Source organism: Halichoerus grypus, chromosome 6 (genome assembly GCF_964656455.1).
Source record: "Halichoerus grypus chromosome 6, mHalGry1.hap1.1, whole genome shotgun sequence".
NCBI classification, from domain to species: Eukaryota; Metazoa; Chordata; class Mammalia; order Carnivora; family Phocidae; genus Halichoerus; species Halichoerus grypus.
The window spans coordinates 79,349,427-79,365,952 of record NC_135717.1 but is presented as its reverse complement, the minus strand read 5'-3'; the positions used below and the strand labels follow the sequence as shown (position 1 = coordinate 79,365,952).

Here is a 16,526-nt window from a genome sequence, read left to right as displayed (position 1 = left end):
TTTCATCTTTTCCATGTACCTACTCCTTTGGGCTGTTTGGAACCAATGGAAAGCATCCGTGTCTAGATGTTACCCACATCTGCAGGAGGACTTGCCATCCTTAATGCCACACTTATTCCACAGAGGACCTCAGGAGACTGAAATACCCAAAGAGTAGAAAATGATGTAGTATGGCACGAGAGTGGCTCAGTCAGTTAAGAGTCTGACTCCTGATTTCGGCTCAGGTCGTGATCTCAGGTTTGTGAGATCAAGCCCCACATGGGCATGGAGCCTGCTCAAGATTCTCTCTCTCCCTATCCCCCTGCCCTACCCCCCTCAAATAAATAAATAAATCTTAAAAAAAAAAAAAAAAAAGATGTAGAACACAGACCCTCACGCGCATGCAGGGATTTTTTTTTTTTTAAACCGTATGTTGAGTACTTACTGTAGGCCAGGCACAGTGAAGTACCTTACATGCATTATTTTATTAATTCCTCAAAACAACACTCTGAATTAGGTACTATTATTTTTCACACTTTGAAGCTGGACAAACAGACTTGGAGGTCCACGCATAAGGTTAAACAGCAGAAACAGACCGTAATCCACTTCTCTTTCCAGAGTCTAAATTCCACCTAAAATTCAAATACACTTGTCTTCTTTTTTGGAGATAGTTCTAGGAAAGAGAGAATGAGACTATAAAGGGGCTCAGGGCAGGCTGCTCCCAGATATGTCAAAGTGGCACACTGATAATTCTCAAGTAAAGTTTACTCGAGAAACAGCCAATGCAGGCACATTCTGACACTCCTCTTTGTCCCCCTGAAAGCAGGAAATAAATTTCCCATGTGAAAGGTGCCCTCCCTGTACCAGGAGGTAAAGAAACATCCTTATCACCAGAGACAGAATTCAAAGCCTAGAAGTCAGTGTACACAAACTCTGCTTAATTTCTTCACTAATTAGTACCCAGGACTAAGTTTCTTTGTCTTGTCAGTTCTTCACAAATTTATTGTTTCTTTTTCTAAAAGGTATATAAACCACCTGCTTTGGTTATTTCTTAGGCCCATATCTACAAGACCTCCATACATGCAAAATTAAAATTCTTTTTCTCCTGTTAATGTCTTGTGTCAATTTAATTATTAGACCAGTCAAAAGAACCAAGATGGGCAGGGTAAAAATCTCCCCCACCCCCACAACTGTGTATGGTATCTTTTTTTTTTTTTAAGATTTTATTTATTTATTTGACAGAGAGAGACACAGTGAGAGAGGGAACACAAGCAGGGGGAGTGGGAGAGGGAGAAGAAGGCTTCCCGCGGAGCAGGGAGCCTGATGCGGGGCTCGATCCCAGGACCCTGGGATCATGACCCGAGCGGAAGGCAGACGCCTAGCGACTGAGCCACCCAGGTGCCCCTGTGTATGGTATCTTACTACAGCCCACTGATTTCCTTAAGATCTAGGCAAGTCATTTAACTTACTTTTCAAGTTTGCCATTAATAAAACATGGTGCCAGTCATGCAAGGACACTCTAAGTATGGATGAACAGACAAGACTTAACACCACTAGGAGACAGATTTGTTTGGTGGAAGAAAACAACGACAAAAATGGAATCAAATTACTGTCTCCAAATCCTTTTGAACTTTTCAAAAACTCTCTCAGAAGCTGTTTCTATTTTTGAAAATTTTCTAATTTAAGATTTTATTTTGTGACTCAGCGGTCTTGGAAAGAGTAGAGTATGAAACAAGGCAGAAATGGTTCTCAATTATTATTATTATTGTATTATAAATTTTTACTGGGAACCTTCTGTCAGAAAAACTATAAATACAAGGTCCTATTTAAGAAGACAAATTCCATGGCTACAAAAGGAAGCATGGCTTTTCCTGCATTTGAGGTAAAAATACCAAAGCATCTATCCACGGCTTAATGGTTTGCCACTACCTTCACGTATTTGAGAAGGTGTTATGCATTTTAACAATGCATAGCAACTTGGAATTTACATACTATCTCCAAGGCTCCTCCTGCCTACTAACCTGTAAGCACATTTAATAATCCCTTAGATATACAGATGACATTCTGGTTCTCTGACAGTTCCCCTTTATTAATTTCCTTATAAACCATATGCTTAAAAAAAAAAAAGGTGGGTATTCAAAATAAGTCATCTCCTTTTCCCAGTTCAAAAGAGGGACAAATGGGGGCGCCTAGGTGGCTCAGTCGTTAAGCGTCTGCCTTGGGCTCAGGTCATGATCCCAGGATCCTGGGATCGAGCCCCGCATCGGGCTCCCTGCTCCGTGGGAAGCCTGCTTCTCCCTCTCCCACTCCCCCTGCTTGTGTTCCCTCTCTTGCTGTGTCTCTCTCTGTCAAATAAATAAATAAAATATTTTTTAAAAAAGATTTTATTTATTCATTTGAGAGAGAGAGCACGAGTTGGTGGGGGGAGAGGCAGATTCCCCACTGAGCCGAGAGCCCAATGTGGGGCTCAATCCCAGGACCTGGAGATCATGACCTGAGCCAAAGGCAGATGCTTAACCAGTTGAGGCACCCAGGCGCCCCTAAGCTCAGGTGTTGATCTCAGGGTCGTTTCAGTCCTGTATTGGGTTCTGCTCTGGGTATGGAACCTACTTTAAAAAAAAAAAAAAAAAAAGGGACAAATAAACAAATAAAAATGTCATATATGATATACACAGGCCTTGATTTCATGGGCCCCTAACATTTCTCCTAGATATGTTCCTGTTTTCCTTAGTGTTTTTAACCCTAATTCACGTATTTTAAAATCTTAACTTTATGAATATAGTGCTAGAACGTTATTAGTATTCAGTGGATATTAGTATAAATTTGAAAAAAAATCTACATAAAACAACTAAGATGCGGCACCTGGGTGACTCAGTTGGTTGAACGTTGGACTCTTGGTTTCGGCTCAGGTCAAGATCTCATGGGTCGTGAGAGCCCGTGAGCCTGTGTGGGGCTCTGCACTCAGCGGGGAATCTGCTTGAAGATTCTCTCTCTCTCTCCCTTTGCCCCTCCCCCCATACTCTCTCTCTAAAATAAATAAATCTTTTTCTTTTTAAAGAAAATGATTAAGACAAAAAATTATGAATATTAATATATATAGGGTAACATGGTATAAAATGCACTGTTATGTACTAGTATTTTCAACAGCTACTATGAATCTTGTTTTTCCTCTACCTCACTCTGCTCTCAACACTAAACCAGAACTGCAAAATCCCCTGGCATGTAAAAGAAATCATCTTATCCCACCCCCTCACCCCATCCCTACACACACACACACACACACACACACACACACACACAATGCTAAAACCTCCTCAATCATGGTAAATTCTGACACACAACTAAAGTCCTCAAACATTTCTCTTAGGGCCTCTAATAGTGAGGAAACCAGCTGTATCTTCAATTCCTATCTTGACACCACTTAATTCCTTTCATCAAGCCTGGGCAAGCTGAACAATTTAAATAAACAGGTTTTGTTTTGACCTGAACAAAAGAGGCACTAAGAAGATGCTATATAGTTGTAACATTTAGATACCTCCTATACATCAAAAGCTATACTTTCTTTGAGCTCTAGTTTTAAATTATAATTTAGCAGAAATAACAGATATTTTATATACTTATATTAATCTGAACTAGAATTTCTAGTCTAACCTGGAATATGATCTTATAAAATTTGCATTTTTTTCCTTTAATATTCTCTACTTACTTTCAAATGAAGTTGTTTAATAGCAAGCCTAACCAAGGCCGGTTAGTAAAGCAACACAAAACAGAAAGAATTCCTAAAGAGTAAAAGAAATGGAATTACTGTATTTCCTCCCATTTTTCTCATGGAAAATTTCCTATTTACTTGATACAAACAGGGAAAATCCTAAACATACATCTTAGAAAAACCAATCCAACATTCGAGGGTGGCATATATTTATGCCCATAGAACACCATTCTCTTGAAGTACTCTCCATTATATATATGTGCATCATATATATATATATCATATAGCATAATATATATTTACCATATATAATGCAATGCTCATCACGGTAAGTATAGTCACCATATCTCTCACCATAGAACATTATTACAACATTTTTGACTATATTCTCTATGCTATACTTTTTATCCTCGTGACTTATTTTATAACAAGATGTTTGTATCTGTTAATGCTCTTCACCTATTCACCCTATTATTTCTTTAATTGAAAGGATTTTTGAGATAATATTGTGTTACAAGAAGATTGTTGGTGCCAAGCCCTTTTTGTACAATTATTTTTCTTTCTAGTGTTTTTCTTCATCGATTATAAAAACAATGCATACGCATTTTATAAATTTTGAAAAAAATTATAAAGAAAATGAAAGTCTCTTTATAATCCTACCATCTTGAGATATAATCCCTGCTAACAAGGAAACAAACACCTTTACGAGTATTTCTATACATTTTTATATATTTGAAATAATATTTATGATTTTTGTACCATTTTAACTCAAGATTATATCATAAGCATCTTTTATGTTATTATATAGGTTTTTGAAATATAATATTAAATGGCTATATAATAGTCTATCACATGGACTTTCCATAAATTTTTTTCTTCTTTTTTTTATTATGGTAAAGACATGTACCATAAAATGGAACATTTTAACCATTTTTAAGTGGACAGTTCAGTAGTGTTGAGTACATTTACGTTGTTGTTTGTATACAAATTTTTATAGCATCATTATTCATAAGAGCCCAAAAGTAGAAACCTCTCAAGTGTCCATCAACTAATGAACAAGTAAACAAAATCTGGTTTATCTATATAATGAAGTATTATTCAGCCATAAAAAGGAGGAGGTACTGAAACATGGGAGAACCTGGAAAACATTATGCTACATGAAAGAAGCCAATCAACAAAAGACCACACATATTGTATGATTCTGGTCTTTTTAAAGATTTTATTTATTTATTTCACAGAGAAGGAGAGAGAGAGAAAGAGAGAATGAGCAGGGGTAGGGGCAGGCAGAGGGTAGAGGGAGAAACAGGCTTCCTGCAGAGCAAGGAGCCTGATGCAGGGCTCGATCCCAGCACCCTGGGACCATGACCTGAGCCAAAGGCAGACGCTTAACCAACAGAGCCACCCAGACGCCCCTATATGATTCCGTTCTTATGAAGTGTCCAGAATAGGCAAATTTATAAAGGCAGAAAGTAGATTAGTGATTGCTTAGGGTCTTGGAGGGATGAAAGTTGGGGGATGATAGCTAAAGGGCATGGGATAGCTTTTTGAAGTGATGAAAATGTCCTAAAATTAACTGTGGTGATGGCTGCACACTTTAGTGAATATACTAATAACCAGTGAAGTGTGTATACTTTAAAGGGGCGTATTGTATGGTATATGAATTACATTTCAATAAAGCTGTTATTATAAAAAAAAATACATGAGTCTATACTAATTCTAAATAAATAAATGGCATAACAAAGATCTTTGTTACAGAATGCCAACTAATAAACATAGAATGAATAATAGAAGCAGAATAGCATGACTTTATAACCACCATATTAATAATTGACTCTTGCAAGAAACATTGATGGATCCTATAACCATTGAGTGAAGCAGGATATTCAACACAATCTCAAGTATCTCCCCCACAGATTATATTAATTACAAAGAGGAAAAGGTAATATTACCATGAGGAAATCTGGCAGACATCACCTTAACCAAATGAAGGGATACAGCAACTATGATGGGACAGACTGACGTATGGTATTCCCTGATGTGATGTACTGAAAAGAGTACAATATAATGTATGCAACATTCCTGCCAACAATGTTTGTCTTAAATCTATTCAAGAGGAAACAAACCAAATGGAGGGAAATTCTGCAAGACAACTCTCATGATTCTTCAAAAACATCAAGAGAGATGAAAAAAATAGTTCTAGGTTAGAGTGGAGGAGATTTAAGAGATTTCTGGCAAGAAAATATAACACAGGGTCACCTGGGTGGCTCAGTCGGCTAAGCATCTGCCTTCGGCTCAGGTCATGATACCAGGGTCCTGAGATCGAGCCCCACATCGGGCTACCTGCTTGGCCAGACGCCCCATGTTGGTGGTATTCTTGCCAAAAATGCACAGCCTTAATTTAATCATAGCAAACAGCAGAGGAACCCAAACTGAGAAACACGCTAACAAAATAAATGGCCAGTACTCTTCAAAAGGGTGAAGATCAAAAGGGATGAAGGGGAGTGGGAGGTACGGCTCCCAGTTAGGGGATGAATAAGTCACGGGGATGAAAGGTACAGCATAGGGAATGTAGTCAATGGTACTGTAACAGCCTTGTATGGTGACAGATGGGAGCTATGCTTGTGGTGAGCAGAGCACAGAGTTGTTGAATCACTATATTGTACACCTGAAACTAATGGAACACTGTGTGTCAACTATACTTTGATTTTTAAAAAAGCCTCAGGATCAAGAAAGGCAAAGAAAGACTGAGACGCTACCTAGGTTGGAGAAGGTTGGAGAAGACTAAAGAAACATGACAACTAAGTAGACTATGGGATCCTGGATTTGGATCCCAAACTATTAAGAGACATTAGCGGGAAAACTGGCAAAACTCCAAAAAGACCTGTGGATTAGTTAATGGTACTGAATCAGTATTAATGTCCTGGTTTTGGTAACTTACTATATGGTTAAGTAAGATACTAACATTAGGGGAAACTTGGTCAAGGAATTCTCTTATATTTTTACAACTTTTTTGTACATCTAATTTAAAAGATTATTTAATGTGAGATAATAAAAAATGTTAATAAGCAGTGACTCTAGGTAAAAGGCATAGGTTATCAATTTACTTTTCTTGCTAGATTTCAGCATATTAAAATTTTTTCAAAATAAGAAACTAGAGGGAAAAAACAAGAAAACAGACATTTTGTGTAATGCGCATTTCAGAGTACACTTAAAAATCCACATGCCCTTTAATCTAGCACCTAATTTACACACACAGTATTTCTAAGGAATGGAGATGGTATGGAACAATAACGAAATTTACCCAAGACAAATCTGAGACACTTAGAGCCTACTTTAAAACGTTACTCACTGAATTGCTAGTCTAGAGCTGGACCCAACAGACCATGTTGCCAAATAGTCTGAAGCATTTAATAACGTATCAACGACCTACTAGATTCTAGGATCACTCTACACTTTTAACATTCCTATCAAGTTCTCTCAGTGTGCAAAAAAAAAAAAAAAAAAAAAGGAATAAATTTCTCGAACACAAAGTCCATTGCTGCTATCCAGTCAGGGAAGGCTTCTTGCTGCCTTCTACGTGGTGCCAGGTAATCAGGATGCTGTAATCAGCACTTAGCTGCAATTTGGCCAGGGATGCAGGAGGCTAAACAGGCTCCTTCTGTGGTACTGGGGAGAGTAAACAACACCCTTGCCAGAAACGCAGCAGGCTAAGCCTTGCAGAACTGAAGGCTGTGAGCAGTCCGTGGCTTTTCTTTTTTTTTTTTTTTTTTAAAGATTTTATTTATTTGACAGAGACACAGCGAGAGAGGGAACACAAGCAGGGGGAGTGGGAGAGGGAGAAGCAGGCTCCCCGCAGAGCAGGGAGCCCGATGTGGGGCTCGATCCCAGAAGCCTGGGATCATGACCTGAGCCGAAGGCAGACGCTTAACGACTGAGCCACCCAGGCGCCCCCGTGGCTTTTCTCATAGTAACTTGAGTGAGCACTTCCTTTGCTGATTATAATATTGCTTCATAATATCACAAATGATACTTTTTAGTCTCAGGAATTAGTTAAGAAAGGAGAAGGAAAGGCTTACCCTACTTTATTTTAATAATGCAATAAATACCAATGTGGATTGAGAAAGGGGACAACTTAGAAGGCAATTCATATTTATTTTAGTTAGAGGCATTCATAATTGTAAATCTTTAGTCATTAGCTGCCTGTATGGAGTTACAATAAAAACAATTTATGAAAATCTGGTTCAACTCTATCAGGAACAAATGTACTATGTGTGCTAAGGAATTATTAAAAAGGTGATATTACAGGGGCGCCTGGGTGGCTCAGTCGTTAAGCGTCTGCCTTCGGCTCAGGTCGCGGTCCCAAGGTCCTGGGATCGAGCCCTGCATCGGGCTCCCTGCTCGGTGGGAAGCCTGCTTCTCCCTCTCCCACTCCCCCTGCTTGTGTGCCCTCTCTCGCTGTGCCTCTCTCTCTGTCAAATAAATAAATAAAATCTTTTAAAAAAAAAAGGTGGTATTACAGGACAGATGAAGGAAAAAAGGTTTAGTAACTGAAGACAAGTAATTACATAAAGCAATGTAATTTTTAAATTCTTAAATCTAGTCAGTTATTCATACTTAATCAAAGATTTGACTCCCACTTCTGGGAGAAAAACTGTAGGTTTGATTATGCCTTTTACTTAAATACACATACTTCATTAAAAAAAAAACTTTTAGTGAGACTACATCAAGGTAAAAAGTTTCTGCACAGCAAAGGAAACAATAAACAGAATGAAAAGGTAACCTATTGAATGGAAGGAAGTATTTGCAAATCATATAGCTGATAAGGGGTTAAAATCCAAAATAAATAAAGAACTCGTACAATAGCAAAAAACCCCCAATAATCTGATTTGAAAATAGGCAGAAGATCTGAATACACATTTTTCCAAAGACGGACAGATGGCCAACAGGTACATGAAAAAGTGCTCAATATCACTGATCATCAGCAAAATGCAAATGAACACCACAGTGAGATATCACCTCACATCTGTCAGAATGGCTAGTATCAAAAAGACAAGAGGGGCACCTGGGTGGCTCAATTGGTTAAACAGCTGCCTTCAGTTCAGGTCATGACCCCAGGGTCTTGGGATCAAGCCCAGCGGCAGGCTCCCTGCTCGGCGGGGAGCCTGCTTCTCCTTCTGCCCCGCTTGTGCGCTCTCACTCTCTCAAATAATAAAATGTTTTTTTTTTTTTAAGATTTTATTTATTTATTTGACAGAGAGAGAGACACAGCGAGAGAGGGAACACAAGCAGGGGGAGTGGGAGAGGGAGAAGCAGGCTTCCCGCCGAGCAGGGAGCCCGATGCAGGGCTCTATCCCAGGACCCCCAGGATCATGACCTGAGCCGAAGGCAGACGCCTAATCTTAAAAAAAAAAAAAAGGACAAGAAATAACAAGTGTTGTTGAGGATGTGGAGAAAAGGGAACCCTATGCACTGCTGGTGAGAATGTAAATTGGTGCAGCCACTGTGGAAAACAGTATGGAGCTTCCTTAAAAAATTAAAAAATAGAGCCTGGGTGGCTCAGTCGGTTAAGCATCTGCCTTTGGCTCGGGTCATGATCCCGGGGTCCTGAGATGGAACCCCATGTCAGGCTCCCTGCTCAGTGGGGAGTCTGCTTCTCCCGCTCTCTCTACCCCTTCCCTTGACTTGTTCTCTCCCTCTGTCTCAAATAAATAAATAAAAATCTTTTAAAAAATTAAAAATAGAGCTTTCATATGATCCAATAATTCTATTTCTGGGTATTTATCTGAAAAAGAAAAGCCTTAACTTGAAAAGATACATGCACCCCATGGTCACTGCAGCATTATTTACAATAGCCAAATAGTAAATCAAAGAAAACACAAATATTGTATTATCTCACTTATCTGTGGAATCTAAAACAAACAAACAAAATAAAAAAACCAAGCTCATAGATAGAACAGACTGGTGGTTGCCAGAGGCAGATGGGGACTAGGCAAAATGGGTGAAGGGGATCAAAGGGTTATAAAATAAATAAATTATAAAATAAGTAAGTCATGGAGATGTAATGTATGGTTAATAATAATGTATTGCATATTGGAAAGTTGCTAAGAGAGATCTTTAAAGCATTCATCACAAGAAAAAAACAAATTTTGTAACTATATGGTTACGAACATCAACTACACTTACTGTGGTGATCATTTCACTTTTACGTACAAATATTGAATCATTATGCTGTACACCTGAAACTAATATAATGTTACATATCAATCATACCTCAATAAAAAATATTTTCTCCTCATCTGGGGCTTTTGTGCTGCAAAAGATATTCTTATGAAATTTAAAGGGCCAGCCTCAGATGAGGAGAAAATATTTGCGAAATATATATCTAACACAGGATTTATATTTAAAATCAAAACTAGTCTTATCAGTTTACTAAGAAGACAACCCAATTAAAAATTGGACAAAAGGTTTCAACATTGATTTCACAAAAGAAGAAATATGAATGGTCAATAAGTACAAAGAAAGACGCTCAATGTGATGAGTCATTACGGAAATGCATATTAAAACCACAATGAAATATCAATACATAACCAATGGAAAGGCTAGAAATTAAAGACTGACCATCAGTGTTGGTGAGGATGTAGAGCAACTTGAACTCACATGGCTGGTCAACCAGCAGGTATATGCAAAATGTGCAACCACTTTCAGTTACTTTCTTTAAAATGCCAAACATATACCAACTATTTGATCCAAGCACTCCACTCCGAAATTTACCTAAGACATCATGAAGGCATATGTCCACAAAAACAAAAAACAAAACTATCTATGGATGTTCACAGCAGCTTTATTTTTTTTTTTAGCAGCTTTATTTGTATTAGCCAAAACGTGAAAACGACCCAAATGTCCATCATCGGATGAATAGATAAATTTTATGAGGGATACTATCTGGCCATATACAGGAAAAAACTACTGATACACACGACAAAATGGATGAATACCAACATCATTCTGCTAAGTACAAGAAAGAGAACACACTGTAAGATGACACTTATGTAAAGTTCTGGAAGATACAAACTAATCAGTAGTAACAAAAAGCAATGGGTATCTGAGAGTAAGAAGGAAGGATGGATTATAAAGGGGCAAAAGGAAACTTTTGGGGTTCATTATCTTGACTGTAGTGATGGTTTCACAGGGGTATACATGTGTCAAAACTCATCAACATGTACAGTTCAAATGTGGGGTTTGATGTATGTCAATTATAAATCTATTTTTTAAATCCACCTACAAAGGGAGTTAAACAAGTAAATAACTCAGTCCAGTTTCAACTACAGCATGGGTGTCAATATAATGTTAAACCAATGCAAACTATATATATTAAGCTTTTGCAAACTATAATGATGGAAAATCTCCAACAGGGGCGCCTGGATGGCTCAGTCGTTAGGCATCTGCCTTTGGCTCAGGTCATGATCCCAGGGTCCTGGGATCAAGCCCCACATCAGGTTCCCTGCTCTATGGGAGGCCTGCTTCTCCCTCTCCCACTCCCCCTGCTTGTGTTCCTGCTCTCGCTATCTCTCTGTCAAATAAATAAATAAAATCATAAAAAAAAAAGAAAAATCTCCAACACATTAAATGTTAAATATAACTCCAATGTGTTCCCATGCACATACTTCAGGTCTTTTATAAATATTTGGAAATAAAGATCTAAGATCAGGCTTGCCTCAAAAATATGCACAATAAATAAGCACGCAAGTTGGAGGGGTGCCTGCTGGCTCAGTTGGAAGTGCATGTGACTCTTGATCTCAAGGTCGTGAGTTCAAGCCCCATATTGGGTTGTAGAGATTATTTAAATAAACAAACTTAAAAAAAATTTTTTTAAAGCATGTAAGTTGGAGAATAAAACATACCATATGAATTAGGTTTCAGCTACTCTGTTACTCCTCTCCTAAGAGGGCCCAAGGGCCACAGAGTTCTTTCCTTAGGTGAGGTAACAATTTGAGAAGCAAATTCTCATCCTCCTCTCCAACTGTACTCATAAAAATACACATGCTCCATCTCTCTTCCTATCACAGAGGAAGATGTTCCTCTACATAAAGTGAACTCTGATACTGGTGAACTGATTCTGGCCCCTATTTCCCCAGAATTACAATGAATACTACTCCTCTATCTTCAGCCTCTCCATCTCTAGTAGCTTCTTTCCTCGGCTCATAATAATTCTTTAAAAAGCTACCTTCCTAGACTTTATCTATCTATAAAGCTATTAATCAATCTCCACTTCCCATCATCATCAAGTAACTTCAAGATAATCAACACTTGCTGTCACTATTTCAACTATAATTACCTTCTCAACTCATTGCAGTCTGGCTCTATTCCCTCATTCTCCTGAAACTCATCCTCTAATTGCCAAAAATAATAGTTTGTTTTTACCTTTCATTCCTGCTTGACTTGCCTGAAGTACTTGACAAAAAACACCCACCAGCTCCTTACTGAAACTCTCTCCTCTCTTGTTTTCTTGAAAACTCCTTAGTTCTACTCTTACCTAGCTGCTCCTTTCACTAAATTCAGTCAGCAACTATTAAGCATGCCCTAAATACCAGGCACTGAGGTAGGCACTAAGGATACAGGAATGAACAAGGAGTTAGTTTCAGCCTTCACGATACTTACACCCCTTTACTTTCCGCCCTCTTCCATTGACCATTATTGTAATCAGGATTACATGCTGATCTACAGGCCTGTCCTATGTCATCTATCTATTGCCATGACTGATAACCCCAAATCTTTATCTCTGGCAGCCACACTAAACTTGGCCCTAATATCTAGTTGACCCCGAATCAAGCACATATGGGGCAGACTCCAAGCAATCCTGGCAAGACTAAAAACCAAACTGAGATTTCAGCTGCTGTCTTCCAGCCCAGTTTGCAGTTAAAGAGATCAAATAACTGATCTACCTTTAAACAAACCAACCGAAAAAAAAAAATCAACAGTCTTCATGGGAAAATAAAAGAACCCAGAGTCTTTACAATGTACCATGCATAATGTTCAGTACACAATAAAAAATTATTCCATATCCAAAGAAACAGGAAAAATATGATATATCAGTAGATATTATCCAATCTGAAGAACAGGGAAGAAAACTGTTTTTTAAAACATGAAGAGAGAGGAACGATTTTCTGGATTAAAAAAGAAAAATTTAAGGGGTGCCTGGGTGGCTCAGTCATTAAGCGTCTGCCTTAGGCTCAGGTCATGGTCCCAGGTCCTGGGATCGAGCCCCGCATTGGGCTCCCTGCTTCACGGGAAGCCTGCTTCTCCCTCTCCCACTCCCCCTGTCTGTGGTCCCTCTCTCACTATGTCTCTCTCTGTCAAATAAATAAAACCTTTAAAAAAAATTTTTTTAAGTATATCCCACCTTAGTAAAAGGGCCTAGCCTATGCTTTGCTTCTTGACTTAGGAATCTTGTGGTGAGCATTAGTTATTATACTGAGCTCTCATATTATCACTGTTCCACAGCCTATAAAAGTGCTATGGAGTAATGCTTTTTAAATAAAACATACATATTGACTAAATAAATAAATATCTTTGTACAGCTTCACAGTAACTCTGTGATAAATGAAGCATCTCTTTAAAAATGTCATTGTAAAAAGAATTTTCTCTATGGAAATAAATGACCTGCCATTGAATAAATAGCCCCTGAAAATCTAAAACAAACAAACAAAAAAACCCCACATACCCCTAAGTTCAAGTCTCACTTTTTCTATGAAAAAGTCCTCAATTTCTCCATAATAATTTCCTCTGTTCTACTTCAACAGTGCTTTGAACATTTCTAAATTATACTTATCCTGAATATCCTGATGGTATGTTTGTATCAGTTTCCTATCCATTTGAACAGTAACATTCAAAAACTGTTGACAGTGAAAGAGTAAGAACTTTATTATTCAATGTGACTTAACACACAAACACACACATAATACAAATGCACACATACACATGTATAGCTGATCTTTTAAAATATTAAAAAAAAACTTTACAGAAAAAAATCCCAATATACTACAAACTCTCACATCACAATCAATTTCTAATTCTTGTCAGTACCTTCATATACTTTTTTCTTTTTCTCAAACCGAGTTTGTCTGCATTAATTTTTTAAGTTATCATATGGTAAAATTGACTTTTTAAGTGCACTATAAATTCAACACATGCACAGATTTGCTGTGAACACTCCAAAAACTCATTTTGGTCTTTTTTTTTCAATTATTTTATCTATGTATGTGTCTCCTTTTTCTTTTTTTTTTTTTTAAGATTTTGTTTATTTATTTGACAGAGAGAGACACAGTGAGAGAGGGAACACAAGCAGGGCGAGTGGGAGAGGGAGAAGCAGGCTTCCCGCGGAGCAGGGAGCCCAATGTGGGGCTCGATCCCAGGACCCTGGGACCATGACCTGAGCCGAAGGCAGTTGCTTAACGACTGAGCCACCCAGGCGCCCCCTGTGTCTCCTTTTATTGACAAAATTCATATACATATCATATCTTAATTGTTAAAGTGTCCTACCCCACTGGTAAGATGGACTTGTTCCCTCTGTTAAACGTAGAACTTCTTCTTTTGTGTCACTATAGAACAGCAATGAGTATCTTTATTCTTCAAAGTGGAATTTTCAAATCAAAAGTTATAAACTATACTATTATGAGTCCTTACCTATAATTCTTCTAAATTGTTTTTCCCCAAAATAGAACTTTATAAATTTATATTGCTACCAGCAAGTTAAAAACTATTTCTCTATGCTCTGGCCAATTTGGGATGTTACCTCTGTTAGGTTAATGATATATTAAAGTAACTTAAGGGGCGCCTCGGTGGTGCAGTTGGTTAAGCGCCAACTCTTCGCTTCGGCTCAGGTTCTGATCTCACCATCCTGATCTCAAGTGAAATCAAACCCCGCGCTGGACTCTGCACTGGGCATGAAGTCTGCTAGATTCTCTCTCCTTCTCCCTCTGCCCCTCTTGCTCATGCTCACTAACCACGCCCCCTAAAATAAAATAAATAAATCTTAAAAAAAAAAAAGTAACTTAAAGTTGTTTACTTGCATGTTTTTAATTACTAAGGGAAAGGACTCTTTTACCACATAATGAATAACTATTCCACCTGATACACATAATTGATCTACAACTGGGAAACGTCTGTAATGCAAATAAAAGTCATACAAGCAAAGTTAGACAAGAAAAGATACAAAAGAAGTTCAACTTGACTACCCTCTACTGTCTACATAATCAAAGTTCACAATATCTAAAGTACAATGATCCTCACTCAGATTTTTAAAGTATATTTTTTCTGGAGCGCCTGGGTGGCTCAGTCGTTAAGCATCTGTCTTTGGCTCAGGTCATGATCCCAGAGTCCTGGGATCAAACACCACATGCGGCTCTCTGCTCAGCAGGGGGGAGTCTGCTGCTCCTTCTCCCACTCCCCCTGCTTGTGTTCCCTCTCTTGCTGTGTCTCTCTCTGTCAAATAAATAAATAAAATCTTTAAAAAAAAAAGTATACTTTTTCTTAGAAAAGTAATTTACTCCCATTATAGAAAAATTAAAAAGTAAATTAAAATATACTACATAATAATAATGCATTATTTTTTCCAAGTCATACATTGTAAACTTTTTCCTTCGTTTTTATAAGCACAATTTTTAGTGGTGGCATATTTTATCTATACTGATTTATTCCCCTATTGTTGGATATTTATGTTGTTGCTAATTTATTTATTTTTTTATTTCATACTAGTTTATCTAGGGGTTCCATTTTCACTCCTCAGTAGATTTTATGGATTTATCATATGCTTCTTCACTCACTAATTCATCCAGTTCTGAAGGATTACTGAGTGTTATCTTGATCAGCCAACCATCTTCACAACAAGATTTGTTGGCAAGTCCTGGATTTTCTGCAAAAGCTTCATTAATTTGTTATTTCTCCTGATAGAGGAAAATAGAGCTCACTAGCAGCTTTCTTACTCTTCAAAGCACCAAACTCACATTGTTTGTTCAATTTTGTCCTGACTTCAGACAGACTACAGTAAACAACATCATAACATCTCCCAAAGCTTCCTGTGCAAAATTGCTGATTCCCACTGTTCTAATACCATTTTCTCTTGTTATTCATTCATATTTGTATGTGAATTTATGCACACGGAGCAGAGGAGCCCGCAGGCAGCTTCGCGATTGTCATTCCGCGCCTGCCCCCCACCCCCGCGCCCACCCCCACGCGCCCGCCCACCGTGCAGCTCCCCCCCGCCCCACGCCCGCTTCCCCCTCCCGCGCCCGCCCTCCGTGCCGCCCCCCAGGCCAGAGCAGGCAGCGTGCGCCCTCCGCACTCTGGCTGCACACCACAAACCGCACGCTCTGCAGCGCTCATAGTTGTTGCTAATTTAATAACAAAAAGTGTTATAGATTTATATCCAGAAGAAATTAGCACATATGCCCACAAAAAGAGTTGTACAAGAATGTTCATAAAGCCAAAAACTAGAATCACATGTCTAAGACCAGAAGAACAACAACAACAAAAAAAAACAAATTGTGGTATAGTCATTCAATGGAATATTACTCAGCAGTAAAAAGAACTGGTAATATACATAAACAACATGGTTAAATCTCAAAAACATTATGCTGACTGAAAACAGCCTTACATGGGGGCGCCTGGGTGGCTCAGTCGGTTAAGTGTGTGTCTTTGGCTCAGTTCATGAGCCCAGAGTCCTGAGATTGAGCCCAGAGTCCTGAGATTGAGCCCCACGCCTGGATCCCTGCTCAGCCGGGAGCCTGTTTCTCCCTCTCCTCCCTGCTCCTGCTGGCTCTTGTTATCTCTGTCTTTCTCT

The 16,526-nt window shown here is 38.5% G+C and overlaps 1 protein-coding gene across 2 annotated transcripts in view; it reads right to left on the bottom strand.

Moving 5' to 3' along the window:
- The window catches only part of TULP3 (TUB like protein 3), a 60,957-nt gene that overhangs the window by 26,974 nt on the left and 17,457 nt on the right, over window positions 1–16,526 (bottom strand). The gene's annotated exons all lie outside the window — the stretch shown is intronic.